Raw genomic sequence first — 14,030 nt, 5'->3', positions numbered from 1 at the left:
ACCAGTGGTGTTATTTTTACAGCGGTTTGAAAGCTTAACTTTAATTATAATCACCCTGTAGAATAAAATGTGAGATTAGTTCTGCTAGCCATTATTCGCCTTAAATAACAAGATAACTGCAAAAAAGTGCGATTGCAATAAATAGCTCCTCCTTAGTAAGAAATGCTGAGTGGACGTCGAAGGCAATGGGAGCCGGAATGATACACTCGGGGTGCAGCGTTCTGACGCAGGAAGTTTCTGGGGAAAAATCAGCAGGAAACTAAGGTCACGCCTCGTACCTTCGAACGTGTGCGTCTGCGGAGAGCGGTAGTCACGTGACGGCAGAGGAGTTGCCTCACCTGTTTTGGACAGTAGCTCGCGGGACGTCGCAGCGGTACGACGTGCCAGAGCGGAAAACCGTGTCCCGTCTGAACACCAGGTAGGAGCGCTGAGCCAGCACGACTCGTACTAGACGTTTTCCTCGGTTCTGAGCGCAGATTTATAAGATGTGAATTATGAAGTGAAGTTTCAAAGTAGCGTCTACCGGAAGAGGGAGCTTAGCTTGTGATGACGAGTCACGAATTGACAGAAGCAGACAGGTAGCAAGTGCTGTCTGCCCGTCTCCAGATGTGAGTGGCTGTATAGGACGTACCTGCCTCTCGGCTTTGTGTGCGTCGTCCTTCAGTCTCACCTCCTCACGTCGTGGATCTTCAGCTGTAATACAAATTCTACTCGTGGAAATTAAACAACACGGCGTGTCTGATGTTCGAATCTTTTCAAAACGTGAACAGTTGCAGACGAGGATGTGTGTACGGCTTAGATTATCCTGCCGGTATCGAGATGGCGACCTTTTCGCCTCCGATAGTAGTGAAGACAATTTTTCCGATTCTGAAAGCCTGCCATTTTCTGATTTCAGAGTAGCCTTTTTTGGCCAATAGCTTTGGTGAACAGTCCTTGGGAAATCAGCCGAGCAATGTTTTCTTGTAGCCGCAAAGTGGCAAGCGAGAAATTTGTCGAAACTTAGTTCGGAAACTGTAGTCGCAAAATATATCAGGACAAGATTTCATGAGTGCCACCGTTTCCAACAATAAAAACAAATATATGCGTAGATCTGCGTGGAGTGCTGAAGTGGGAAATTCCTCATGCAGTCGCGTCTGGTCGTCTGACGAACGACAACATGCGAGCGTGTGTGTTTGTGTATGTGTGTGTGTGTGTGTGTGTGTATGAAATACACAGAGCCACTAAAAAATTCTCAAGCGATTTCGAGTAAAATATTCTGCTAAAAAACCAAGTTCAAATATTTTATGCCGGCCGAAGTGGCCGTGCGGTTAAAGGCGCTGCAGTTTGGAACCGCAAGACCGCTACGGTCGCAGGTTCGAATCCTGCCTCGGGCATGGATGTTTGTGATTTCCTTAGGTTAGTTAGGTTTAACTAGTTCTAAGTTCTAGGGGACTAATGACCTCAGAAGTTGAGTCCCATAGTGCTCAGAGCCATTTTTGAAATATTTTATAATGAAGCATTTATTTTCTCATTATCGTACGTAGCTATGATCTTCAAATTTTAGGGGGGTAGGACATCAAATTTGGAGCAAAAGAGGCACCACAGACATTTTAATTTCCGCTGTCTATACTTTCACAAATAAATTCATAAAACTTTGTCAGCGTGACCAGGAAGAATTGAGGATTCGGGCTCATAGCAGTGAAAGTTCAAAAACACAACAAAATAAATTTTGTTATATGTGAAATTTCATCATTTTTTTACTTACTATTGGCTGCGTTTGTTGCTATAAGCACCCATTTCTTCATAAGTAGGAGAGATTATTCGATGAATTTCGCACAGCATATAAACCATACTTGTGTATGAAACTGTCGTAAAAATTCAGATAATTGAAATTTGAATTTTTTGTTAACATTAAGTTTAAAATGTAACAGCTCATTCATTTTTTCACGAATTAAATAAATTCTGCTTTAGAGCCAGTACACTGTAGGCCGCACCGTGCTGTTACATCTAAATTATTTCTGAAGCTGACAGCAGCGTTATTACTGTTTCCAGTCTTGACGACTAACGCGATCGATGGTACAAACACAGATAATCCCATGTCCAGTGACACGTTAATATATGTGACAAGTCTCCCATCCTGCAGTGAGCTGTAAGAATGCTTTGCTCACAAAAATACGGGTAAGTGTTACTGGCAGAAATTGTTGATGTCTATCAATGTTTTGACGTCAGTATGAAGAGTGTCCCATTGCAGAAGAATTTCACACTTTTCAGTAGATAATATGTTTAATCTGAAATCAACGAGTGATTCTCTCTCCCTTTCAGTGATAACAAAAGAGAGAAATGTGTAAGACATTCTTTTGTTTACTTCTTTTGTGCACTATCAACACATTTGGCGACTAAGTCACGGAAAAAAAAGGTTCGCTCAGAATTGTCCTGTTGTCTAAAAGTAGCTGCTGCGTGTTATAAAACAAACGAGAGGTAAAAACTGTCTTTACGAAGTAAACACCACACTTTGGACTGCGTGCTGACTGAGAAGAAATCCTATTAAGCTCAAGCCTTTGTGACACTAAAAATGACATAAATTGGAGACGTATGACACAAGTTTTCACAGTGACAACATATGACAGCAATAGCGAAACGCCATCAACGAGCAGCACGGCACTGCTGCTGACTTTCAAAAAATGGCTCTGAGCACTCTGAGCATTAATGGGACTTAACATCTGTGGTCATCAGTCCCCTAGAACTTAGGACTACTTAAACCCAACTAACCTAAGGACATCACACACATCGATGCCCGAGGCAGGATTCGAACCTGCGACCGTAGCGGTCAGGCGGTTCCAGACTGTAGCGCCTAGAACCGCTCGGCCACAGCGGCCGGCTGCTGCTGACTTTGCCAGAGAAGTGTGTGAAATCATGCGGTGGGCCTCTGTGTGCGGCGACAGCTGCACCGCTTGTGCCCGTCAGGAAATGTGAACCACCGGCACTTTATAACCTGACTGCTTCAATCATTTACAAAAAATACCGACTGCCGGTTATGTCTTGCGCTATTAATCACTTACATTTCTTAAAACTCGCTATTTTCTGATTTCAGTGCAGCCTTATTCGGCGAGTAGCTACCGTGACAGTCCTTGGGAAATCAGCCGAGCAACGTGCTCGTGTAGCCGGAAAGTGACGAGCGAGAAATTTGTCGAAACTTATTTCGGAAACCAACATTGTAGTCGCAATATATGAGGTCAAGAATTCATGAGTGCCAGCGTTTCAAACAATGAAAAGTTTGGAAGTACATGTCGTTTTATTGTTGGAGATTGTACGGTAATGAACAGTGGATCTTGTGGCGTCATCTATTCACGATGAGTCGTATTCAGTTTATCAGCGCAGCTAAGGAGATTCTAAAGCGATGCAGAATAGTCACTGGCCGTTCAGAGAGAAGTATAACTTTGCGAGGCGGAGAACACAAGCGTATCCTAAAAGTGTTTTTTTTTCCCAGGTGAAAAATAAAAGTTTTACTGAGAAACTGACGGAGCCAGAATTCCAGAATATTTTCACTCTGCAGAGGAGCGTGCGCTGGTATGAAACTTCCTGGCAGGTTAAAACTGTGTGCCAGACCGAGAGTCGAACTCGGGACCTTTGCCTTTCGGTGGCAAATGCTCTTACCGACTGAGCTACCGAAGCAAGAGACACTACCCGTCCTCACAGCTTCAATTCTGCCAGTACCTCGCCTCCTACCTACCAAGCGAAAGGCGAAGGTCCCGAGTTCGAGTCTCGGTCCGACATAAACTTCTAATCTGCCAGGAAATTTCGGAGGTAGCATCGCTTATTTTACATAAAACAATTTTCTCAGACGCGCGGGAGACGAATCAATATTTGCGTCTGCGTTGCGCTTCGCAGCCTGACTGTCGCACCCAGAGTGTCGCCGAGTCGTCGCAGCGAGCCTACAGCAGTCTACGTCACGTCAGGTCAAGTCAGGTGAGATCAGTCTGTCAGGAGAGCGACGCAGGGGTCGCTGAACGGCCGAGGTCGGCCACTGAGCTCCACTCCACAGCAGCAGATCAGCGGAATGGGATGTTCACCGCTAGCTGGCCTTGGAAACAGCCACAGCGTGCCGTGGGGCTCGCCGCCTCTACGTCCGCTTGCACACAGCTCATTCTAGCAGTGTCGGCAGTAAAGGTCGCGTGCGTCGTGTACCGAGTCAAGAGTTTGATTTTACGAAAGTACTGTTTCGTGAACAACGTTTTGTAGCAGATACATAAATACACTAGTCCATTAAAATTGCTACACCAAGAAGAAATGCAGATGATAAACTCATTGGACAAATATAGTATACTAGAACGGACATGTAATTACATTTTCACGCAATTTGGGTGCATAGATCCCGAGAAATCAGTACCCAGAACAACCACCTCTGGCTGTACTAACGGCCTTGTAACGCCTGGGTATTGAGTCAAACAGAGCTTGGATGGCGTGTACATGTACAGCTGCCCATGTAGCTTCAACACGATACCACAGTTCATCAAGAGTAGTGACTGCCGTATTGTGACGAGCCAATTGCCCGGCCACTATTGACCAGACGTTTTCAATTGGTGGGAGGTCCGGAGAATGTGCTGGCCAGGGCAGCAGTCGAACATTTTCTGTATCCAGAAAGGCCGGTACAGGACCTGCAACATGAAGTCGTGCTTTATCCTGCTGACATGTAGGGTTTCGCAGGGACCGAAAGAAGGGTATAGCCACGGCTTGTAACATATCTGAAATGTAACGTCCAATGTTCAAAGTGCCGTCAATGCGAGCAAGAGGTGACCGAGACGTGTAACCAATACCACCAGGCCGCTTCCAATGTGCGATCACCGCGATGTCGCCAAACACGGATGCGACCATCATGATGCTGTAAACAGAACCTTCATTAATCCGAAAAAATTACGTTTTGCCATTCGTCCTTGAGTACATTATCTCAGGCGCTCCTGTGTCATGCAGCGTCAACGGTAACCGCAGCCATAGTCTCCTAGCTGATTGTCCATGCTGCTGCAAACGTCGTCGAACTGTTCGTGCAGATGGTTGTCATCTCACAAACGTCCCCATCTGTTGACTCAGAGATCGAGACGTGGCTACACGATCTGTTACAGCCATGCGGATAAGATGCCTGTCATCTCGACTGCTAGTGATACGAGGCCGTTGGGATCCAGCACGGCATTCCGTATTACCCTCCTCAACCCACCGATTCCATATTCTGCTAACAGTCATTGGATCTCGACCAACGCGAGCAGCAATTTCGCGGTACGACAAACCGCAATCGCGATAGGCTACAACCCGACCTTTATCAAAGACGGAAACGTGATGGTACGCATTTCTCCTCCTTATACGAGGCATCACAACAACGTTTCACCAGGCAACGCCGGGCAACTGCTGTTTGTGTATGAGAAATCGGTTGGAAAGCTTCCTCATGTCAGCACGTTGTAGGTGTCACCACCGGCGCCAACCTTGTGTGAATGTTCTGGAAAGCTAATCATTTGCATACCACAGCATCTTCTTCCTGTCGGTTAAATTTCGCGTCTGTAGCACGTCATCTTCGTGGTGTAGCAATTTTAATAGCCAGTAGTGTACATCACTGTTCTACAGTGTCATAGAGCCGGTTACATTATACTAAGTACAAAAATTAGCGTAGAAGACGGTAGCCAAATTCTTACAGCGTTTTTGTAGCACAGTCGATCCTTTTGATTTGCTGCCACTCAAATCGCCTGAAACCTGTTTGTTGTACATTATTAAGAATTATGAAAAGCCAGTTACAAAATGCAATGGAAGTATTTTATCTTTTATTGTTCGTTTATCTATGTAGAGTAAGGGGATGAAGAAACTACATTACTTCGATCCTTTTGTTCTATACAACTTCAGCCGTGTGTGGTTTAGTGAAAGGTACTTTATCTGTTGTGAAGTCATTGTACAATCGAATCACAAATCAGTAGTTATTATGTTACGCACCACTTTTCGGAAACGTGTGATCAGTTTATCGCATGTGTCAAGATCCATTAACTCATGCCGGCCGCGGTGGTCTAGCGGTTCTAGGCGCGCAGTCCGGAACCGCGCAACTGCTACGGTCGCAGGTTCGAATCCTGCCTCGGGCATGGATGTGTGTGATGTCCTTAGGTTAGTTAGGTTTAAGTAGTTCTAAGTTCTAGGGGACTGATGACCACAGTAGTTAAGTCCCATAGTGCTCAGAGCCAGAGCCATTAACTCATTACCAAGTACTTTGAAAAAAGGAAACACAAATAATTACATCTCATTGCTACTGATCTTGATAATCTTGTTAATCTATCTGAATCGCGAAAACCTTGCTAAAATGAAAAACTTCATATGTGCCATAGAATCAATGGACGCAGCAGCCATCAAAGATCCACATCAGCTAGTCAACAACAAATACCGGCTGTTGAAACTTCGCGCAGTGTGTGGCCACGAATGTTCTCCTGATACGATTTAGTGTTCGGAAGAAGAAGCTGTGGAGGAGAAGGAACAGTGGAAGAAGGTGATGATTGTTAGGGACATACTTGATGAATTTGCTAAAGACAAACTCTAGTTAAATTTGGAGAACAATACAGATGTGGAAACCTTTGTAATATACAGTGAACGTCGTCTACCGGTGCTGTACCGCCTTGATTTATAACGTACGTTAATGTTACTACCCTGTCAAGAATATTTAAAACTAAAAAGCCAGCAGAAAACATGCATTGTCAAATATAAAAAATCTCTTTCTAGGGGTGCGGTTTTCGGCACTTATTTTCGTCTCACTTCTCTACTGATTTTCACCAACACATTCTGTTTTACTCTGTCTTATCGCTGTGTGATAATTAAATATCTTCTCATCAGTCATTATAGTTATTTTACCTCCAATTTGTGTAATGCATCCTCATAATTCGTAGTGTCTGTTTTTAAGAATGCAGGCACTGACTGGTCTGCAACTGGCGCATTTTAGATCTTAAAATGATGAGTACTAACTGTCGCTCACACATCGATATATTTCTTAAGGTGAATGTCTGTAACTGGTACTGACTACATGCGCTCAAATCTGCAGACACAGACTACTACATATCCGGTGTCGCATTCATCTCTACCTGTACGGCAAATATTCTGTCTTGTTATGCGCTATATGACGCCTCTACTCACATCTCAGAGTCGGCCAAAAAAAGGTATACACTCTTTGTCAGACTCTATCGAGGTATCAATACTATCGTTCGACTTGAGTTACGAGTGTGTTTTACTATGGTCTTTGGCTCAACTGATGTTAGTACTTTCATCTCGCTGTTGAGAAAAGAAGATGGCTGGAGCGCGCTTGACATTCGTGAAGTATCGTGAAGTTGTTTTTCAAGTTTGATAATGCCATTGAAGTGCAATGTTAGTGGAGGCGGGAGTTCGAAACAGAACCGCCAACACGCCTAACAATTAAACGCATCACTAATAAGTTTCAATTGCATGGAAAGATTTATGATATTCACAAAGGAGGTCAGGAAGACAGCGTACAGCTACAAGTCCTGCTGCGTCGGCTCTCGTGTTGGAAAAGTTTTGTTAATTTTCCACCCAAGTCTGCTATGGAATGTGCACATGAAGTGGGGGTCAGCAGTAAAAGGGTACGAAGAACTCTGAAACCTCCAAAGTGGAAAGTTTACGTTCCACGATTACTGCACGCGATTAATGATGACGATCCTAATCGCCGAATGCAATTTTGCGAATGGTATCAGCAAATGGTAAATGATAATGAACAATTTGTGATGAAGGTAGTGTAGAGCGACGAAGCACAATTTAAACTTAATGGAACCGTGAATCGGGATAACAGTGTGTACTGGGCACTGGGAAATCCGCATGTTTATGTGGATAAAGCGGTCAATCTACCAGGGGTCCATGTGTGGTGTGGACTATCATCTAGGGGCTTAGTAGGACCCTTCGCGAATGTGTTGTAGCTTGCCAGTGAATTCATGATTTTTCTCCCTACTTGCGCTTATTTTAGAGTCAGTCTAGAAATACACTCCTGGAAATGGAAAAAAGAACACATTGACACCGGTGTGTCAGACCCACCATACTTGCTCCGGACACTGCGAGAGGGCTGTACAAGCAATGATCACACGCACGGCACAGCGGACACACCAGGAACCGCGGTGTTGGCCGTCGAATGGCGCTAGCTGCGCAGCATTTGTGCACCGCCGCCGTCAGTGTCAGCCAGTTTGCCGTGGCATACGGAGCTCCATCGCAGTCTTTAACACTGGTAGCATGCCGCGACAGCGTGGACGTGAACCGTATGTGCAGTTGACGGACTTTGAGCGAGGGCGTATAGTGGGCATGCGGGAGTCCGGGTGGACGTACCGCCGAATTGCTCAACACGTGGGGCGTGAGGTCTCCACAGTACATCGATGTTGCCGCCAGTGGTCGGCGGAAGGTGCACGTGCCCGTCGACCTGGGACCGGAACGCAGCGGCGCACGGATACACGCCAAGACCGTAGGATCCTACGCAGTGCCGTAGGGGACCGCACCGTCACTTCCCAGCAAATTAGGGACACTGTTGCTCCTGGGGTATCGGCGAGGACCATTCGCAACCGTCTCCATGAAGCTGGGCTACGGTCCCGCACACCGTTAGGCCGTCTTCCGCTCACGCCCCAACATTGTGCATCCCGCCTCCAGTGGTGTCGCGACAGGCGTGAATGGAGGGACGAATGGAGACGTGTCGTCTTCAGCGATGAGAGTCGCTTCTGCCTTGGTGCCAATGATGGTCGTATGCGTGTTTGGCGCCGTGCAGGTGAGCGCCACAATCAGGACTGCATACGACCGAGGCACACAGGGCCAACACCCGGCATCATGGTGTGGGGAGCGATCTCCTACACTGGCCGTACACCACTGGTGATCGTCGAGGGGACACTGAATAGTGCACGGTACATCCAAACCGTCATCGAACCCATAGTTCTACCATTCCTAGACCGGCAAGGGAACTTGCTGTTCCAACAGGACAATGCACGTCCGCATGTATCTCGTGCCACCCAACGTGCTCTAGAAGGTGTAAGTCAACTACCCTGGCCAGCAAGATCTCCGGATCTGTCCCCCATTGAGCATGTTTGGGACTGGATGAAGCTTCGTCTCACGCGGTCTGCACGTCCAGCACGAACGCTGGTCCAACTGAGGCGCCAGGTGGAAATGGCATGGCAAGCCGTTCCACAGGACTACATCCAGCATCTCTACGATCGTCTCCATGGGAGAATAGCAGCCTGCATTGCTGCGAAAGGTGAATATACACTGTACTAGTGCCGACATTGTGCATGCTCTGTTGCCTGTGTCAATGTGCCTGTGGTTCTGTCAGTGTGATCATGTGATGTATCTGACCCCAGGAATGTGTCAATAAAGTTTCCCCTTCCTGGGACAATAAATTCACGGTGTTCTTATTTCAATTTCCAGGAGTGTATATGTCTTCTGATATAACACAAACTCTTGGAGGCTAAAAAATAATTCAAATACTTCGTAAATTACGTAGCAAAGGGATGCAAAACAAACATGCTTACTACGCATCTGACGTTCTCCGTTCTTGCCGCTTAGAGCGCTAGTGTTGCTCGAGGTGTCAAACGGTAAGAACAGTAAGTGTAATGACTGCTGTATTGACTGTGGTTCAACGCAGGCCGCCGCGTTCCATTCAGGCCACGGGCTGTGATCCACGTTGCAATCTCGTTCTGTGCGCAGACGCCTGCTGTTCCACACAGTTGAAGCACGGATTGCGTCTTGTGATACGCGCGGCAGCAAGTCTGGAACCCGTGACGAAATATGTTATCGCCGCGGAGCAGCGGTTTGTCATCAGCAGGAAGCCGGCAACCCTGGCGTAATACAGATAGTTGAGAGTCGCCGGATGAGGTCAGCAGGGGCCGGTGCTTCCCCACGAAGGATGGCGGTGGCGGGGGGGGGGGGGGGGGGGGGGGGGGGGGGGAGGCAGCAACGCTGCCGCATAAGGTTTTCAGGTAGGGTGTTTATTTCCTTTACCGTTCACTCGTGATACAATTGTTTATATGTTAGGATACTTTAACATTTCCGAATGACGCGTGGATTCTTACTCGCCAGAGGACCCTTTGGTGTGAGGTGCTTCTAGCGTGAAGATCACTGTGTGCCACATTCTATTGTACTGCGTTTTATTTCCCGACCAGCTGGCCACTGTGGATTTTCCAACGGATCTGTAATCCATTTTAGGTAACTTTCAAATGAATGTGGTCCAAGTTTTATTGTGAATTGTCCAAATTTTTAACGAGGTTTTAGAGAGAGGTTTTTAATTTGTTAACAAGACGACTGGCTCACCCAAGTATTTTGTAAGTGCCCAGCCAGACATATTTCCCTGTGCCTTTCTTTTACGTCTACTGCGTTTTGTTTCCTCTACGTTTTAGCTTTATGTATAGCTATTTTTCCTCTTTCCAATTTGTTTTACCGCATGTGAAATGCGTTCGAAGCGACCACGCAGTCACTCGATGAGCGTGCAAATATTTTTGAGCTTTTCTCCACATTCGTTTGTTTCGTTAAGTGTAACGGCGCTGACGACCTCGAGGTTTAGCACCAGTAAGATCCAAACACAAACATGCAAATACACACTGTACATTTCAAATGGTATGAATTTTTGATCTGGTATAGTCTTAGTAAAAGTAATATTATTTGTCTACCGCCGAGCTGCATTATTTTCCTATTATGCACTTCCTTAGTGCATTTCTCTCGCTACTAAATTTGTGACATACCCATAAATTTCCATCTGTTATCATAAAACCTTTTGCACATGCGCAAGCAGCACTGGAGGTAAGTTAAAACAGTTGTTAGATTAGACAATGGTTATCGTACCGAAAGACGGTGTTCAACAGAAGGAAAAATTCTGTCGTGGTCAAATCCTTTAAAGTTGCCGACCATTTTCTTTCCCATTTCCAGATTCCAGTGGATGCGATTTCACTGCTGACTTCCGTCATCATTTTTTATTTCGCTTTCTGGAGCTGTCTATTTGGTAACTTGTCTGCTAACCCATTCGCAGGAATTCCTAGTTGCACTTTTTTCCATTCCATGTTAAGGTGCCATTTGCTCCGACGCGTTTCCATAATTTTGTTTCTCATTTCTTCTGTCAAAATAATTACCATTCCTGGAATTTCTTAACTAATCCAGCGTAAATGGGTTGCCAGTGGGCCTGTTCTGAGTCCCACTGAACTAATGTGTAGATATGTGAAACGCGTAGCGGTTGATTAATTGTATTTTTCAGCCCCAAAAGTCCTTTTTTGTTACTTTGCTCGAACTATCTCACTATTGTAGACACGGCTTCCATTTGATGTCAAGGAACATTTATATTCACCTTGATGGAAGTCCCTCACTGGAAAACAACGGCAGATCTAAAGACAATAGGGCAAACTACAGAAGTCTGTTACTGAGAGATCATCGCAACTTACGATGGTGAAATCGAATTCCCAAAAGGAATGAGGTATTCTTAAGACACTTTGAATAGTTAGTTTTAAGGACTGGGGAGTTCCTATGAAGCAATGGTGCTATTTATCAGCGAGACTGTATCAAGATTTCATTAATAGCTTGTGAATCTACATTTTCATGCATTGCGTTGTCAGGGAAAGATCAGTTACGTGCGTCCACTAAGTTGCTGACACACCTTGTGAATGATTTTGTTAACTAACAACTTCCGAATCCTACCGCTTTGATTTCCCTGAAGAATTTTACGCCTTTGCTTGCTGAGTAAATGAAAGACTGCAGAACAAATCTTACGTTCATTTGTTAAACTGACGTCACATCCAGTACAGTGGGACATAACTTGCGGCAAAACTTTCAATTCAGTGGATTCTGAGTAGTTATCTTGTTGGTAAGTTAGTCAATACAATTTATAGTAGATCGTGCCGTCATCGTAAGGTACATAAATTTCGTAATAACAGTAATTTCTTACGCAGTTTTTTGGATGAATGGCTGTTGAAAATGCTCAATCAGATGGATCCGGTATTTTTTGTTCTCCTAATTCCTAGAGATTTCCAGACATTTGTATTGCGCTGGCTGCAACAAGAAGCGTACGTAGGAACTCCTATTCCGGTTAACTTTGTTGGCTGATTACCTAAATCACAATGTAACAAGGACATAGGTTGGAACTCTCACACACTACAAGATGAATCCATTTATGCGGCAGACAAACGAACATACAAGGGGCGTTCAAAAAGAAACGAGGCGGAGGCATTATTTCAGAAACCAGTACCTGTATGTTAGAAGTATTGACCCTGGCTGTTGAGACAGTTGTCCCACTGTGACACAGGACGGTGAATGGCTGTCTCATAAAATTCCTGGGGCTGCAATGTTAACCAGTTCCGCACGTACAGCTGGACGTTGTCGTCCGGGGTGAATCGTTTGCCCCTCAGAGATTTTTTAAGGTGACCGAAAATGGCGTAATCACATGGAGAGAGGTCCGGAATGTATGGAGGGTGGCCGAGAACCTCACATTGGAATTTCTGCAGGAGTGGCGCGACTGTGTTGGCCGTATGAGGCTTTTCATTGTCGTGGAGCAGAACGACCTCACGGGTGAGATTGCCTGGTCGTTTTGATTCTCGGCTACCCTCCCTACATTCCGGACCTCTCTCCCGGTGATTACACCATTTTCGGTCCCCTTAAAAAGGCTCTGAGGGGCAAACGATTCACCCCTCACGACAACGTCCAGCTGTACGTGCGGAACTGGTTAACATCGCAGCGCTGGGAATTTTATGAGACAGCCATTCATCGCTTGTGTCACAGTGGAACAAGTGTCTCAACAGCCAGGGTCAATACTTCTAACATACAGGTAATGGTTTCTGTAATTATGCCTCTGGCTCGTTTCTTTTTGAACGCCCCTTACACATACTATATAGAGCACTATTTGCATGTTTATCTTTAGATGTGTGGAGTGTATTCCCACACATTAATGACATCCCTAACTTTCGGTCAAGCTTTACTGAACTGTAATTCTTGTATCAGCAGCGTCATCAAAATTTCATGTACCGAAGTGTTTGTTTTGATATCCTTCACATAAACGTTCCCAATTGCTTCCACAGCATTTGTATTAATTCGTGTGGGCTTTTGAGACTTAATACTAATTTTTGAAAGCGTGTTTTCGAAGGCAAGCAGCAACAATCCAAGCTTCATACAATGTCTACAACTTGTTTTAATATTGATGTGTCCCGAACAAACTCCTTGTAAGAGCACATTCCTGTACAATTTTTCATCTGGCATTTATTTAATGTTGTGTCAACCATTACTGTCTTTTTCCTACAGAGTTTATAATGATGAAGGAAATATGTCCTGGCTGTTCTTCTGTTTTCGATCTGCTTTCTCTGTGAGGTGATTTCGACATTGGCTGTTCAGTTTTTTTCGTAATCGCACAAATTCTGATTTCTTATACTTCGGTGTTCTTTGTAATGAAGTTGTTGCTGCATCCGGTAGTGATTTGTTGCTTACATGTCCTTGGGCAGAAAAGACTTTTGACTCACTCCTTTCCTGCCTAAACTTGACTTAGGCTATAAGGCGACCGACCAACTCAATGAAAAAGTCAGTGCGGGATATGCTTGTCGATGATACCGATTTGGATTGGAGATAAGTAATTGTGAGTGTCGGTTGCGCTGAAATTAGGAAAAAAATCGTACGTTAAAAAAGCATTCGGGCGCATTCGTTTATTTTTAAATTCAATTTCTGAAACATGTGACATTTAGTTTATTAATTCAGGGTTTTGGTTTAGAATTTCATGGAAGTTCTCACAATTGCCCATATTAGTATCATAATGAGCATTGCACGTAGCTTGGAAAAGTTAAGTAGCGATTTTTCCGATGTTCACTGGTCTAAAACTTCGAATCGATGTTTCACAAAACTGTAAAATAAATGGAGAACAGCTTCAGCTTTTAGGCAGCATGTTTATTTGGGAAATTCAACTTGTCGATGATGAGTCTGCTTTTGTTGCGAATTTCTCTGTGCAATAGGAATTGTACACAAAGAAATATTGTCAGGCCCCTTTCTTTTCAACGAATTGCTCCCCCTGGTTTGAAAATTCTACTTCGTTTATTCGA

At 44.9% G+C, this 14,030-nt stretch overlaps 1 protein-coding gene across 1 annotated transcript in view; it reads left to right on the top strand.

The window, feature by feature from the left end:
* Positions 1-319: 319 nt before the first annotated feature.
* Positions 320-14,030, top strand: part of LOC124711566 — a 144,672-nt gene continuing 130,961 nt past the window's right edge. The window contains exon 1 of the mRNA XM_047241708.1: positions 320-418. The gene's annotated coding sequence lies outside the window, so the exon portion shown is untranslated. The remainder of the gene's footprint in view (positions 419-14,030) is intronic.

The sequence above is a fragment of the Schistocerca piceifrons genome, chromosome 8 (genome assembly GCF_021461385.2).
Source record: "Schistocerca piceifrons isolate TAMUIC-IGC-003096 chromosome 8, iqSchPice1.1, whole genome shotgun sequence".
NCBI classification, from domain to species: domain Eukaryota; kingdom Metazoa; phylum Arthropoda; class Insecta; order Orthoptera; family Acrididae; genus Schistocerca; species Schistocerca piceifrons.
The sequence above is the reverse complement of the archived record's forward strand: the minus strand, read 5'-3'. Positions and strand labels throughout refer to the sequence as shown.